This window comes from Mycteria americana, chromosome 16 (assembly GCF_035582795.1).
Source record: "Mycteria americana isolate JAX WOST 10 ecotype Jacksonville Zoo and Gardens chromosome 16, USCA_MyAme_1.0, whole genome shotgun sequence".
NCBI lineage: Eukaryota > Metazoa > Chordata > Aves > Ciconiiformes > Ciconiidae > Mycteria > Mycteria americana.
The window spans coordinates 12,807,549-12,824,260 of NC_134380.1; positions in this window are offsets into that span (position 1 = coordinate 12,807,549).

Consider the following 16,712-nt stretch of genomic DNA (forward strand, 5'->3'; position numbering starts at 1 on the left):
AAAGAAGGGTAGAGGCTTACACTCATTTATCGTGCAACACTTATCATCTGTTTGCTTTGGACTTCGCAAGGAATATGCAAGCAAGATTGGCACCTCCTGGCCAAGATATCGCACCCTCAGCAATACGGTGTGGAGGTATAAAGCAGCCCCCGTGCCCCTTCCCCAGGGGAAAGCCTGACAATCCGCTTTGGGCTTTTTGGGAAAGAAAGAGCGCAGCGTCTCCGAGTTTGCAAAACGCTGTGCGCAAGTGTCCCTGGCTCTTGTAAATGTGTTAAAAAATAAAACCCTTTAAGAGCTTCCAGATGTTCTGTTTATATTGTGGTGTTACCCAGCTCCATCCTCCAGAGGCCAATACACAGCCTCAATGAAATCGCAGCAGCCAAGGGGGACGGCAGGGGGGAGTGGAGGAGGTCCCAACCCTTTTCCTCCTCTTTCCCCCAACTTCGCCTGTTAACTCCCACGCTGCTGGCGAATGCGTCGAGAGCGGCTGCAAATCCTCCCTCCCGCTCTGAGCATCTCCCTGCCTCACGAGCATCCCTGGGGTTTGCAAGGCACTAACCCCAAATGCCCGGGCTCTGGGGACCACTGTACAGCGGGGACTGGGACGGGGCAGGGAGCTAGTGCATTGGTGGTGGCACCCCAGAGGCACCCAGTGCCCACCAGTACATGCTGAGCACGAAGGTCCAGAGGGTCCAATCCCACCACATCCAACTTCACACCCACCTGAGCGGGCCCCGAAGGTCTACCAAAAACTACCTGCTGCTGGTGTGAAGATGAGACAGGGCAAAAAGCCTTGTCCACGAGCCCTGGGCGTAGCCGCACACACATCTGCGTGTGTACAGAAAGCCCGGCTCGGGATTCTTTGCACAGGGCGTTGCAGGTCCAGCACGCTGCTTTTGAAGTTCCCTTGAGTGAGCTGCATGGTTGGTGGCAATCAAAGCTCCATAAAGGAGCGATATCGCAGCTATGCGCGCAGGCTCTGATGTGTTATCTCCCCTCCCGGGCGGGGGAGGAGGGCAGTTATTTCTGCGGCTCATTTGAAAATGTGTTAGCACCCGGAGATCAAAGGCGCTTCCTGATGCGCTCCACCCCAGCAAAGCCTTTGGGCCAGCGCGGTCCCTCCTCCGGCCGGGAAGCAGCCGGAGCACCGCGAGAACACGCCGCCGGTGCGGGAACCGCCACGCAGCCGCGCTTGCTGCAGCCCCAAGGATGGAAGCGCCGAGAATGTGGGCGACGCGTCCAGCCGGGTGGCTGCTGCAGGACGTCCTGCCCGCATGGGGGACGTTAGCGTGTCCTTACTGCATGGACTGGGTACGCTGTTGGTCGTCCCCCTTCAGGCGGGGAAACGGAGCCCAGGCAGGTTCAGTGCCACGGGGGTGCCCCAGTTTAACCGCACGCCATACGAAAGAGCACTGCGTTTTGTCCCAGAGACGCCCCTGACGAAGGACATCCTCCCCGGACCTCGGTGACCTGAACAAACCGCACTCAGGACAAACCTCCCTCCTTCCCCACCATCTGCACGTCCCCCAGCGTTAAACCTACATGGAGAGCAATATCCCAGGTGCAATTTATTTTTTCCCCGGGCCGGTTGCCTCCCACAAACCCCACGCTTCCCAGCGAGGCATCATCTGCTTCCCCGCGCCCTGGACCGCTCCGGCCCCGGGAGGACGAGCAGCAGCAGCACAGCCAGGCCACACACCGTGAGCCTCGAGGCCACCGGTGCCTAACGCTGCTCCAGGACACCAGCCCCCGCGCTGTTGTTCTCCTCTCCCCGAGCCCGCCGCAACACCCCGAGAGAGAGCAGGGGGGGATACATCAGGCGCTGGGACGAGGGCGTGAGCTGCCTCCACGCTCAGCAGCAGCCCAGGCAGAAGAGCGCGTCCGTCCAGAGCAAACAGAGGAGGCGGCGCTGGGTTTGCAGCAGGAGCGATGATCGTCTGTGCAGTTGGAGATGGGGATGTGCCTCCTGCCCCGTCCCCCCGAACACACGCTTGCAAGGAGCGGAGCAAAGCACAGGAATAGAAATGGGACTTTTGGCTACGGAGGACGGGAGCATCGCGTCTACAGACAGCTCGAGCGCAAACTGTGTGGGCAGCAAAGGCAAACAGGAAAGGAAACCAAGAGGCAGGGAAACGGTTCTGGCAGCGCTGACGTTATGGCTCGCTCAGCACTCATACCTCCCTGCTGCTCCCTCTCCTGGGTGTCCCTCCCTCAGACCCCTCACCCTGCTCAGACATGCCCCAATTCCACGTTTACTCTCGAAACGCTTCCCATCCGAAGGGCTGGATTTAGAAAAATGCAGCTAGGGAGCTAGAGCCTGTTTGCAGGAACCGGTCCCAGCGCAGCCGCGTTAGCACCTCGTTGCGTTGTCCCCGTGCGCACACCCAGGCAGGGCTCAGCCTGGCCCCAGACCCCTGCAAAGGGAAAGGGAAGCCCTGACGTGTCCAGGTCCAGGAATGGGGACCTGGACACATTAAAGGATCTGCAAAGGGATGGGGCTTCAGACCTGCACGCCCTGGTTGGCCTCACCCCTTCCAAACCTCCAAGGCAGGGAGGTGGGGGAGGACGGAGGCGAGGGGCGGTGGGAGGGACACGGGGTCGTGCTGTGCCCTTCGCATCCCAGCCAGTGATTTGATACCGGCTTTAAAGCGATTTACAGTTTAGAGATGCAGGTTTATTCCCATGCCCCAACGTGCTTAATGACCAAAGTGCTCTTCAGTGAACCCAGCAATAGATTGTAAAATAAAGTCAATGAGGCAAGTGGATTAAAGAAAAAAAAAAAAAAGGGCAAAAGATCTGAGGGAGATGAAATGGACCTGGTGAGTCACAGCCTGCGCCTGCCAACGCACGGTGTCCTCCCGAGCCTCGGCAGCCTCCTGCGCAGGGGACAGCCAGACCCCCCGCAAAGCCACTCCTGCTGCCACCGTCCCCGCCGTGCAAGCGGGCCCCCAGGCAGGTCGGAGCAGGGGGTGACCCCGGTGCTGCCGAGGGGACCCGTCCGTCACTCCCTCCTTGTTTGCACGCGTCCCACCTCACGTGGGGCTCCTCGCAGCTCGTTCCTCCTCTCCCACCTGCCGGCTCTGCCGAGCCAGCCCCGCTCCGCAGCAGGCAGAACCCCACGCGATGGGCCATCTCACATCCGCAGGCCAACGGATATTTTCAGCAAAAAGCGGAGCTTGACGGCGCTGTTAACTAACCCATGCACAGGCTACGCTTGAAACACGGCGGGGTCTGCCCAGAGCCCACTCTGCAGCAGAGATTCTGGGTGCACCTCTGCAGGGTGCCTCCTTCCCGGTGCAGCCGCTGCCTGGGGGTGCTGGCTCAGCACCTCTGCAGGATGACTCCCAGCAGCACGTCGTGGGCACGCACCCCATCGGGGTCCCTCCACCTCCACTGCCGTGGCACGGTGGAGGTGACAACCCCAGGAGGTGACCTGGGGTGGGATCCCCGGGGAAAAAAATTCTTGCCACGCTGCCCGCTCCATCACCAGCGCTGCGAGATGTGCCGCATCCCGGCGTGGCACATGGTGGGACATCCAGGACCTCCTGTCTGAAACTGCTGCCTCGGGCTATCTGCTCCCACACAGTGGCAGGGCGGCCACTGGGCTCCATGGGGGGCTCAGGCTGGCCCTGGGGACCCCGCGGCCCCCGACGGCGTCTCACAGCCCCATCTGGTGGAAGCGGCACGCTCTGGCCACGGGCCACCAGGCACCCCTGGGGTGAAGGCCACCCCGGTGCGGGTGGGTGGGCAGGCGTGGCGGTAACCCATGAGCACCATCCCACGGGGCCCCTTCCTCCAGCGAGGAGCCAAGTTGGCCACATCTCAGCGCAGGCACCGAACCCCAGCCCAGGGACCCACGAAGACCCTCAGGCGGTGGAGGAAAGGAGCCCGGCAGCGACCGGCCCACGCGCCCCCATCCCACGCTGTCCCCACCCCACGAATGAACGTGCAATAAGATTTCAGCATCTGGAGCTGCGTGAAAACCACACTCAGAAGGGATCGTTCCCATCAGGAACCTGAGCGATCCAGAGGAAAAAACGGCAGGGTGGGAGGGGGGTGCCCAGCCTGCCCCCAGCTCTGCCCAGCCTCGTGCTCCCCAGCAAATGGCTTCTCCCCATCCCGCCTCCTCGGACACGTCTTCGGAGCGGTGTCTCACTCAACGTGGCTTTAAACTGGCTACAAAGGAACCCCCGGGCTCGGTGCAACCCTTCGACACTGCTGCAACGCAAAGGAGCCTTAAACCACCAGACTCTGTTGCAAGAGTCAACCTAATTCCCGGAGTTTCAGTCCGAAGAGATTATCTTCGTTTACTAACCTAAGCACGCGATACAAAAAGCCTTGCCAAAATCCCAGACAGCCTCAGAAGAGATGTCATTAAAACTCCTTGAGCTAGAGGAAGCGAAGCAAGTGTTGTGTTCCCATGCCGCCCTTTCTGGTAATGTGTTAATAAATAACCGTGGCCCAGACAGGTGCCGTCGCTTCGCGGCAGAGCTGCCGTGAGTCACCGACCTGCAACGATGCAAACTGCCGTGAGTCATGGAGAGACGGTCCCTTCAACCAAACACACGTCCACGCACTCACCGAACCCCAAGGGCTGAGCGGGGATGCTCAGGGCTGGACCACCAAGGGGTCAGACTTGTACGAGCCCCCCACCTCAATCCTGGCTGTTTCACCCAAAGATAGCAACGGGTATTTGTCAAGAGCTTGCTCAAAGACGCAACACCCCGGGAAAACTCGCAAGGTTGAGGTGCAGCAGGTAGGATTTGCAGAAAGGGCCCCGTGTCCGCTCCCGGCGTCGCAGCAGCCTCCTGCTCTCCCATCAGAGAAATGAAAGGGAACGGCTGCGCTCGCCAACGCGCCCCGGCTGCGTCCCGGAGGATGAGGGTCCGGGAGAGCCGCTGCTGTTTGCCAGCCGGGGACGGAGGTGCCCGCGGGCGAGCACTGGCAGCGGCTGGGCCCCACCGGGATGCGCTCGGAGCACAGCATCAGCTGCATCCCAAAACATCGCTCCCAGCACCAGGTGGAGGTTTCCTCCTGCGATACCAGCCCTGATCAACCCGGCGAGACCTAAACACAGGCACTCGCCCTAGAATAAGTGAGACTAAAAATATCACTTTTAACCCCCCCCCCAACAGAAACACCTCTGACGACTTTCGCCTTGCTCGCACACCCCAACCTGTTCTGCGTGTGGGACGAGGCTGCCTCCTTCTCTGGCTCTTTCTAGCAATTTTTCCCCCTCCTTCCCCGCCTGAAAAAGCCACTCTTTCTTTAAAGCAACGTGTCACATTGAGACTGACAGGCAGATGAAAGAATGAAGAAAGTCCCATTCTCCTTCATTTTTGCAACGAGGCGATAAGCAGAGAACGATGTCAGGGCTTGGACGGCGCGGGCTCCCGGGAGAGGCTGCAGGCAGGTTTCGGGCAGGCTCTGGCACCCGATGACAGTTCTGGCTCCTTTATTAAAAGCATCCCCAAAGTGATAACCCTCTGACAGACTGATCGATGGGCCTAAGCAGCGAAACGACGTTCCCCGAGCATGAACTTTGTTTACCTCCCAGCATTTTTACGTCTCCTGCCGGAACCCCAGCAGTCCCCCGGGAGCTGCGCAGCTACCCGTGGTTTCTGCCATCGGCGGGAGCCCCTGATGATCCATCTGATCCCTGGGCTCTTCCAAATGAGCCGGAGGGCTTTTCCCCCTCTCCTCTTCTCACCAACAGGGAGAGCAAACCCTGGAGCCCCCCGGGGAAAGGGGACGCCCCGACCGCAGAGGCCACGTCCCGACCGACCACGAGGTGATCTCCAGCGCAGACACGAGGGCCCCCCGCAGCCCCGAGCAGCCCCACGCACACCCAGCACCGCTCCCCCGCCGCTAAATCCTCCTTCATTAGGACCAGACTAATTCAGCCTTAACCCACAAATGCCTTAGGATCTCGCTTAATCCCATAGCAAGCTCTTCCCCGTTGCAGGCTGCAGGTGTAGCCCACCTCCTCGGCTGCCTCCCCGCACCCGATTTGAGCACTTTGAAAGCTGCCAGGCAAGGCTGTGGGTGGCTTTGCAGGCAGGGGACGGGCAGATCTGCTGGGAATCACAAACTGGCAGAGCCCGGGGAGAGGGGCCGAGCACTCTCACCTTCCTGCAACAACCCACTACCACGGCAGAGCGGCTCTCCAGACTTCCCCGAGCGGCTCCTTTCCATCCCCCAGGCTCAACCTCCCCATCCCCTGGGCTGTCACCCCGAAAGAGCCACAGATGCCAGCGCAGCATCACACGAAGGCACAAAGCAGCCTTTGCTCTCCACCAGCACAGTATCTCCCCATATTTTGGGGTGTTTAATCCCAGAGAGAAAGAGCAGGGCATGCTCAGATCCTGCATTTGGGCTCCTCTTGAGCACCACGGGGTCTCCTTGAAGCAAGACCTCCACCCGCTGCCTGGTCCAGCGGAGGTGGAGGAGGGCGGACGGGCTCCTGGACGTGCCGGGTGGGACAGGACAGCACTGCAAAAGCGGCCCGAGTGCGTTAACCCCAGGATTACATCCCCCATTTCCGAGGCAGCTTGCGGCCGCTGAGCCGCCCCCCGCGCCCTGCCCGAGCCTTTCCCGGGGCTCCGCATCCCGTGTCCACGCAAGACAGGCCTGAACGTTCACGCAAGACAGGCCTGAACCCCCGTGGCTCTCGAGGCAGGGGTTGCCCAAACTGCCCGTCGAGCCACGGCGCTGCCAACGTCCCTGCAGGCTGCTCTGTGGCCTCTCCCGCATCCAAGCAGAGGCAAGCAGGGATGGATTCCCGGGATAAAAGGGATTACGGGGTGTACATCTTCACTCTCACACACCTCTCTCCGCTGGTGCAGCCATGCACTGGCTCACAGGATGGGAAAAGTGCTGCAAAACCTCCTTGTTTGGCTCCGGGGAGGTGATGGGTTTGGCCATGCAGCCTGCAGGGTCCCACCCTGAGGATGAGCTCTGCTCCCCGTTGCCTGGGGACGTTCAAAGTCCCCGCATCTGGGTCAAGGTGTTTTCTGGAAAGCTTTGAATCAGGGAGTGAACCCAGACGAGGGTGCAAAAGTCCCCACGCCGGAGGCAGGATGCCTGCCGCCACCCCCTGCCCTCTGACACCCGCCCCGCCGGGGAGGGGAGGGAGGAAAAAACCATCCGCCTGCACATTTATTTTGCGGCTTTGAGCTGATTTCTGTCCCCGGGGATTACCAATTTAAGCAGTGTTTTTTCCTGTTCTGACCCTAAGCTGATTAATTCTCTGTGCCCCCCTTCTCCCCCAGCTCCCCCCCTTTCCTTTTGCATGAAAAAATGAGGATATGAAATGCCGGCAAAGCGTGCCAAGGCAGAGCCAGGCTGGGAGAGCAGGACCGCAGCCGAGCCGAGCAGAGGGAGGACGCTCCCCCAGCCCGCCGTGGGCCAGATCCTGCCTCTCCTACAGAGCCATGAGCTCCCTCACGCTGGCTGTGCTCAGGTTCCAGCCACAGCTTCATGATCTTTATCTTCTTAGCGCAAAGGAACCGATATCCCCAAGGGAGGGGAGAAACCTCCCCATCCGCTGATCCCAGCCGGTCAGGGTGAGGCCCATCGGTATCAGCATCACTCTCCCGGTGCAATGGAAACAACTGGCTTGTACCAGAGACGCTGGCGGGGACTCATCCAAGAGCAGCGCAACTTGCCCTGGCACGATCCAGCCGCCGCTTTCCGAGCACGGGAACCTCCTCGTCCAAGTGCCGTCGCTCGCAGAGGCACGTAGCCCAGCACAGTGCCGAGCCCCGCGACACGCCGGGGTCTGCTGCTCTTAAAGAGAGAAATTGGGGAGGCTCAGGGACGGGGGGAGATGCAAAAGCTGCGACTCCAGGGTCACCTGCAGGGTTGTGGCTTCGGGGCACGTCTCTGCTGAGGTGACGCGGGAGCTCGGGGACAGGCTCTGGTGGGACGAGCTGCGCCAGCACCACCGCCGCAAAGGTGCTCCTCTCCCATTTGGCTCTAGCAGCCACGGAAAAGCAATTTTGTTTGCAGGGTCTCTCTGTGCGAGAGCCCAGTCCCTAACGGGAGATGGCTCCGGTCATCCTTCTCCCAAAAATCCTGCCCTAAGTTCAGCTTTCACTCCCAGAGCTGATCCATCACACCCAGCTCACCGAGCGAGATTAACCCTTGGCCACCTTAGGGCAGCTCTGCAGCCGCGGACACGCTTCCGCACCCCTCAAATCCGGGCGCCTTCCCATGGGAGCCACCAAACACCGACCCATCCCCTGCTCCGCTTCCCGCAGTACCACATCCACAGCATCCCCGGCTCCATCGAGCCCCAGCACCCCTGCGCTATGGATCGAGATCTGTAACAGAAAATAATCCCCAGTTAATTGCCTAAAATCACAGAGCAAACCCAGAGCAGAAGCCAGGTATGCCAGAACATCTCTCACACGCAGACACAGGCACAGCCGGCTCTGCCGTACAGCAGGAAAGCCCGGAACACACCCATCCCTATAAAAAGATAATTATACAATCTGCGGCGGTAAATTAGCACAGCAAAACACTGTTTAATTCTCACAAAGGACCTCAACACCGGATCAAGAGGTAAAATTACCTCTCACCTGCAGTGAGATGGGCCCCCGGGTCAGGATTAGGGCTTATTGCTGAGGCAGGGTGGGAAGCTTCAGCAACTGCCCTCACCCGAAATTTGGCCTTCGGAGAGGAGTGAAGTTGGGCTGTTTGTCCCTTCTGGATGCTTGAAACTGGAGAGCAACAACAAAAATCCTTTATGTGCATAAATCAAGGCAGAAGTCTGAAGCACAGACACACTGGCCTTTTGTTTTCACATGGTAAGGCATAAAAATTGGGGATTTTTTTTTAATTACTAAGTTGAAATAACTTCCCTTTAAATGGAACAAAAAAGGCCCCACTGAGTCTCACAGCTGGTCCGGTCCAACCCAGGGACACGCAACCGAAAGAGCAAAATAATTCCCCTTCCAACAAACACACAACTCAGAGCCATCCTCATCCGAGGGGCGTCGCGGCAGAGCCCCACGTCCCCCCCGGTGCGTGACGGAGCCCTGCCGCCGCCCCGTGCCCTGCCCGGGCGCTCCCCACCGCCGGCTGATCTCAGGCTAAAACCGACGGCGACCAGAGATGCAGAAAGGAAAACCCATCTCCTGCCCTGCTGGGCTTCAAGTGAAAGGGGAAAAGCGTAAGAAAAAGGTCTTTGTTTTAATTCAAATTCGATGGAAGTGGGGAACGCTCTGGGAGAAAAGCATATTTTTTAAAAATAATTTGAACGGACTTTAAAAAAAAACCATTTTTGTTACGTTCCTGCTAACACAAACCCTTTGCTGATCATTCTGCAAGCGAAACTTAACCATGTGTGGCCACACTTGGGACTAGTTGGGCTTGGCATCGCCGGGGACACCGTGTCGCGTTTCTCGTGGGTAGCCCCGTGCTGCGGTAACATCCATCTGCCGGCCCTCGGCCGAGACAGCGTGGGGTTTCTGCACTGCCGTGCTGGGCAGGAGGGCTCCGAAATTCAGTCCCGGGATGGGGAAGGCTCAGGGTGAGGGTTTGGTGACCCCTGAAAGTCCCTCGGGACCGTTCCCAGCAGGAAGGAAAGCAAACAGCACCCGCCGGCCGGGCCAGCCGTTGGGGTGACCTCGGCAGAGGGCACGCAGAAATGTGCTTTCCAGCCAAGCGTTTCCTAGAATTAGTCAGAAATTTCTTGAAACTGTTACTGGCTGAGAAATGCCAATTGGTTGAAACTTAAACTTGATGCAGGAATATAAAAATGTAGGTCAGGAAAAAAAGCATCCAAGTGAAAAGCTCCTTGTTCCTCGGTGCGACGCCTCGTCCGACCGGCCCTGCGGTGCCGTCCCCGGGTGAAAGGCTCGGGGAGGGCTCGATGCGATGCGCACCTGGAAAATGTCTCAAACCTCAGGGTTTTTACAGGGCAAAGCAGCCGTTTCTGCGGTGCCTGCGGACAGAGGACATCGGCGGTGCCGCCGCGGTGGGGCTCGTGCTGCCAGGGCACGCTCAGCCCGCCCCAGCTTGCCCTCAGCCACAGGGCAGACACTGATTTTGTACAATTTCTACGTCCTTCCCAGTTATTCCAGGAACTCTGCTGCTCGGTTTAAGGCACAGATTGCAGCAGAGCAGTAAACGCCTGCTCTGATCACCGGCACAAAATCCGCCTGGCGTTTTCAACGTGCCCGGTGGCAAAGCAGGGAGGGGAAAGCCAAAAGGCAGCGAGTTCCTGACACAATATTGAACGCAACCAGGGCGGTGCTACCACCCCTCGAGCAGCATCCTGACGTTCGATCCCAAAAACCCGCTAGCTGGGGTATAAAGGCAGTGAGTTTCATGTGCCCCATTAAAAAGTCCAAAAGCACCCCAGAGCCAAATAGGGTTTGCTTAGGACAGAGACGCACCCGAGCATTTGTCACCCGAACCCCGACAGCAAACAGCGGCGATGCTGCGCTGACCTCTGGGATAAACCCCTTCGGCTCAAGCTACCCAGCCTCACAAGCATCTTCTTCCCCTCGTCGATGTCCAACATAAGATCCTCACGGAGACAGATTTTCGGAGAAAATCTACCTTCCACAAAAAATGGATGATTGCCCCAGCAACCGCGGGGCAGCCCCCAGCCCTCTCCCCTCCCGAGCCGGGGAATAGCTGATCCCTTTTCAGCACTTCCACGTATCGCCGCTGTAATTTACAGAGCTAATTTAACCACACGCAGCCGTGCCTGCGTTCAGCGCCCGCGCCAGCCACTGAGCTCAGCCCTCTGCCGCGCGCCGCGACAGCCACCTCCTGCAATTTGATTTTTGTTTGCTTTAATTGAGAAAAGAAAAGAGAAAAAAAAAAAAAAAGGGAAAGAAGAAAAAAAAACCCTCTCCCAACCCCTTGGTTTCATTTTTCAGGTGCCTTGATTTATTGATCGGCCTATTCCCTTTTAATAGGCTCTCCCCGCCGGAGCCGGGGTGTTTCCTGCGGGAAGGCTGCACGCACTGCGGCTCGAGGAGGTCCTGCCACGCGCAGCCCGGGTTAGGGCCTCTCCTGCCGCCAGCAACGAGACCTGGTCCCCAGCATCGCCGCTTTGATTTGGGGAGGAAGACAGTTGGGTGCAGCTGCATCCCCTCCGGACGCCGCTGCAGCCTCCCTCCCTCCATCCCGAGCAGGTCGTGGCCCAGCCCGGTCGTCCCCAGAGGCAGGTCTCCCCCCTTGCAGGCACCTTCAGGTCTCTGCTCCCAGTTCCCAGCACTCAAGACAACTAAAGCAAGTCTACAGCAAAGAAAGCTTCCAAGAAAGATATTTTCCTGTGATAACGAAAGGATCGCAGGCACAAAATATGATTTTTTCAAAGCTACACCCGCTTCTATGTTATTTTAGGATCCATCCTCTTTCCTCAGAGACAAAATACTCCCCGTGCTCCAAGAAACCCAACCGCTCATCCTGCAGCAAACGGGCGATCCTCATCCCACGCTCACAAGGCTCACAATGACAAACCCCACGGCGTTGCGCATAGGGGCGAAGAGACCCGAGCACCCGAGGCAGCTGACTAAAACTGACGCACCTGGAAAGCGTGCAAGAGATGCTTTGAATTTATATATGTGTTGGAACTCCCTGGAATTCCCTTCATTGTGGAATACGCGCACGTGCTTCCGTACGTAATATAGAAAATTAACGGGGTTGAGCTTTCAGAGGTGGCTCTCTCTCCAGCACATAACCACGCTCTTTTAAACGCCTCGGAAAACCAGAGCAGCACTAAATATGCCACGACCACGTGCCAGCACGGAGCTCGTGTTCCCCTAGGCACGACCCAGAGGACCCCAGGGGAGCCGGGGCCGGCACAAGCAAGCATCTCCCCGACAGCCCGGCGCAGGATGCTGGTGAACCTCTCACATGGCTTTATGGTTGCAGCCCCCAAGCCGGGGTTTGGGAGGGGAACCCAAGGGCAGAGCAGCTTCATCTCAGCCCCATCCTTAGGGCAGGCGAGGAGAGAAACCCGGCCAGCGCCGGAGGAAGCCCGGCACTGCCTAGCCTTCTTCCCACCGCCCTCCTCCTCCCCCGGCTCCCTTTGTTGCCTTGGGCACGATCCAGGGCACGGTGCCCATGAGGAGAATTCCCAGCGGATGAGATCTACATCTCATTTAATTAAATTTTTCCTTTTAGATCAAATAAGAGGACTCTGCCCAGCCAAGGGCTGGAGGAGTAGAGCTGGCCAGCCGCCAAGCCCCGCGCCCGCTGGATTTTCCCTCCCAGGTTGGAGGCAGAAGAGGTTGACCCAGCATCCAGGAGGACGCTCAGAGGAGCTGGAGACCTTTGGATGCGTGGCCAGGGAGGACGGATGAAACTGCATCCTTTACTGATGGCGATCCACGTGCAACCCAGCTAACCCGTCCCACGCCTTGGGTGAAATGAGTCGTGTGGGGGACAGCCCCTGTGGTTTGCCAGCTTCTTTATGGTCTCTCTTCTGCAGATTGTCCCCAATTCCAGACCTGGACCAGGCAGTCATCTGGGAGACAGACAGATCCCCACCCCACTACCCATTAAGAGCAGCCAAAAACCACGTTGCAACGTGTGGGACTTCAAGCAACAAGAGTAAGGGGGGAAACTGGAAATCTCCCCCTACCTGCGCCCCTTCACCAGCCCCTGTGACAAGGGGGAGACCCACCAGCCCCAGCCTCCGGCCATTCAAGGCTCCTTAAAGCATCGCACTGAGGATGGCGATGCTAAAGCTGCTCTTGCACCCCGCGGAGGAGCGGGCGCGTCCCCCAGCTCCCGCCTGCCCGCTGGCACAGCTCCACCAGTTCAGACTGGGTAAAACCGCTCGAAGCCTCGTTTTTCATCGGCGCAGCAAGCAGGCTTGGCCTCTCGACAACCAGAGCTTTTTTAAATAATATATATATATATATATATCAGTCTAGCTACGCCGCTGGCTGAGCCCCAGATGACTGCAACTGGGGCCAATCCCCAGGATAAACACAGCCTACCTGGGTTTATAAGTGCCAGAAGCATGTAGGCACCATGCGCGATCTCTTATATAAACAGCACTGCAAAAACAGCCCTGAGCACTGTAGGAACACTTGTAGTACGCACCGTACACGAGATGAAGTGTTTGGGAACATTACTGCAACGGATCCCGGGGGGGAGATGCTTTCCCTCCCTCCTGCCTGCCCCACGCATCAGCCTTAAAGGCAACCCGGAGCACAGCGCGGCGTTTCCCCGCTCGCCCCAGGCGCGAGGCTCGGTCGGAGGAAGAGGGTGGTGGTGTGCTGCAGCCCAAGACGCTCCCGGCCACGCAGGGGGCCGGGACATGCAGCGGGAGAAGCCCCCGTGGCCCTTACGCCTGCCAGGGCAGGTGCAAGCGATGCTGAGCAGCCAGCACAGCGAGGGGCTGGGACGCGGCGGAGCAGGCAGAGAGGGACCCAGCAGAAAAAGAGCTGCAGAAGAAGCCCTAAGGTGCCCAAGAGCTCTGTGAAACCCACGAATCACGTGAAACTATGTGAAACTGAGGTCTCACGCACACCGGCCACGCACGAGGTGCAGTTGCTCTGCGTCCGCCCTTGCAGGACAAATGCTCCTGGCTTCAGCATCACTGAGCGCTCCCCACAGTAACGCTTCACCTCGCAAAAAGAGCAAGGAAAGATTCCTGCCCGCAAAAACTTCACAAGCAGGTGCGACAATTTGGGCTTTGCCAATCTTCTCACAGCTATTTCAAAGACCCGTGCTTCCCCACCCTTTCTCCCTCTACCTGCGCTTGCCCTCTAACCCTTCATTTTCAAGCCAGGCGGCAGCTTTCGGAGGGTTAAAAAGGTGTGTGCGCCCGCAGGGCTGGGTTCCCCTCCCTCCTCGCCCCTCTCTTCCCGGCATGGACTTGGAGACCGGAGGCTCTCCAGATTTAATCTCCAAGACAAACATACTGTAGCTGGAGCCTGCTCCATTTGCACTTAGACCACAGATATTAAACAGCAGCAGCCAGGCTCACGGCTCTGCCCACCTCACCCCGCAGCAGCGTTGCATCCCCCCGGCCACCTCTTCCATGCACGCAGCGCCAGTAAATCGTCACCAGCGTTGCAGTGAAGCTACGACGGAGGGTTCGTAGCTGGGAGTGAAGAAATACCCACCGCGAGAGCCACAGCGTCTCTGGGTGCGTCTTCATGGAAGGCGAGCAGCTGGAGCTCACGCGGGGTCCCCTCTGCCCAGCCCGAGCCACCGGCGCGGCTGGACGGATGCGGGAAGGAGGGGAAGAGCAGCGTGGAAACATCAAATGGGACTGCTGGTGTGGCTCAAGGTGCTGATCCAGCGAGGCCCACGCTCCAGTGTTTTGCAGAATCGAGGTCCTGACGAGCTGGTTCATCTCACAGAGAAGCCACTGTTTTATTTCCTTTTCTCCTGAGATCCTGGTGCGGTACCCAGAAACATCAGCTCCCCCCAGCAAACACCAGGAGGAAGAGGTATGGAAGCTGCTAGAAGACACTTGATGCAAGCCAGTGGCTTGTACGTTGTTCAAGGTAGTTATTATCGTGATAAAGGTAAAAATCTCACGTCAGACCAGAACGTGCCGAGTACCGCATCTCACAGAGATGCAGTTAACACCTGGACGGTCTTGTTTGGAGGAGGAGGAAGGAAAGGGTCTCCAGGCTATTTGGCAATGGGAGCCTTCCAGTAAACACTTATCTCACATCTTACGTTTCAGTCGGAAGTTGAGAGATTTGGTTCATTTTCCACAGGGAATGGGAGAGGTGAGTCTGCCAGCAGAGCGCGGAGCTGCCAGCCCCAGCCCCAGCGCCGTGCTACAGAAAGGGCCAGACTAGGCAACACCAAAAGCCACCTTCGGTCCTTAAAACCTACAGGCAAAAACCTGGTTCGCGTGAAGTCGGTCCGGTTCGCTGCGTGCACCAGCTTTCTGAACATTTAACTGATTTCACCACCGAGAAATGTATTTTCGTGGGACACGGTGGGACTTCCAGGAGAGAATAACTCACCCAACCAAGCTTACAGCCTCCACCGCAGCCTGGAAAACAGGAGCTCGGATTAGCTCCAAATGGGGTGAAAAGCTCAAGATCAATCCGGAGCTGGCACAGGAGAGCGCGGTAAAGGGCCCGATGGCAGTCGGGAGCCCAAGCACCGTGTGCCACTGCCCTAAATCCAGCTATAAAATTGCTTTCTGAAGATGATGCATGGATTAATTACACACACATACACACTGATGTTTTCATGAAAAAGGCTATTATATAAAAATTGTGGGACCAATAAAAATATAAATAGTCCTCCAGGCACCACAAAATGATGCCATTTTAAGTGTATTTATTTTTTCCTTGAAATCTCCGGGGTGGTATTTAAAGATGAAGGGAGGAGGAGGAATACGTGCTGCTCTGTCCAAACACCAAACACCCCACAGAGCTCTGGTGGTCTCCCGAAGCCAGCCAGGGGCTCCAGGTCCCCGGTTTAATGACCTCTCCACACCTTTTATATGCCACCCCCCTGAAATACATCAAGCATTTCGCCCCGGCTGCAGCCTGCACGCGGTGACTACCGGCACCCGAGAAATGCCCAGCCCGGCTCCCCCCACCCAAAAGGGTTTCTCAATATTTGCCTTTGCGATATCAAAAGGTGGCCACAGCCCGATTCCTGAGGTGCTCGGCAACTCGCCGGTGGTCCCTAAATAAGCAGCCAGATGATCTCACACCAAACATCCTCGGGTCCTTGTGGGCAGCCTTCGTGCAGACCACAGAAACCTTCAAACAAGCCCTCTGAACAGGGGAGGCACAGTTCCCTCCCAGCCACCATCCCTCGCCAGCGGGGTCCACCCAGGGGGACAGTTCTCAAAGTAAACTCAGTGTTATTGGGGTTTACCCAAAATACGAGCCAGGCAGGACAGACAGACGCTGGAAAGGCAAGCGAGAGGGAAAGAAGGAAAACCCACAAGCCCCGTTGCTCCATCCAAGTCACGAGTCCAGTGAGTTCCCTGTGGTTCGGTCAAGGGGAAGAGGATTTTTCCTTGATGGTACGATTCCCTGCTCACATCTCCTCTCGAGCCCAAGGGGGAGGACAAAGATGACAGTGTCCCTTTGCTCCCACTTCTCCAGGAAAGGGGGGACAGACCAAACACTTCTGACACCCCACGGCAGACAGGGTGCCCTGGGGATGGGGGGTCCCCTATTCAGGGAGCTGTGGCTTCATGGACCAAGAAGCTCCCGTGTGTTTTTCTCATCCCCTTTGGGACTGAGCTACCCACGTCCACAGGCTCCAGGAGGGATGGACTTGGGGAAACGAAAGCAATTGTGTCTCCTGCAGCCACGGTGATAATAAGCAACCGCCACCGATGTGCTGAGATGTCCTTGCATCGAGTCGGCGAGGGGGTACCACCAGCCAGGATGAGGGAGAGAGCGTGGAAACTGCTGTACAGCCCAGAAATGGCAAAAGCCCTCAGGCTTTCACTGTGTCCCACTTAATTACCGCTGGAAAAGTCATCAGCAGACCCTGCAAGTCATTCGCCTCTGTTTATCCTGGCACGTGGGTCACCCTGGGCTGCAGCGGCTGGGGCCACCGTGCCGTACTGCAGCCTCCGCTCACGCGAGCGGCACGAGGGGCAGGGAAACCCTGCGGCAATGTCCACTCCACGTCGGGGCGAGCATGGCGAAGAGCCTGCTCTTGCCTCCACCCCACGAGTGGGGAACGTGCCTCAGGATGGAGTTTCACCCTCCACACCTTTGGCTCGGGACAGGACGCAG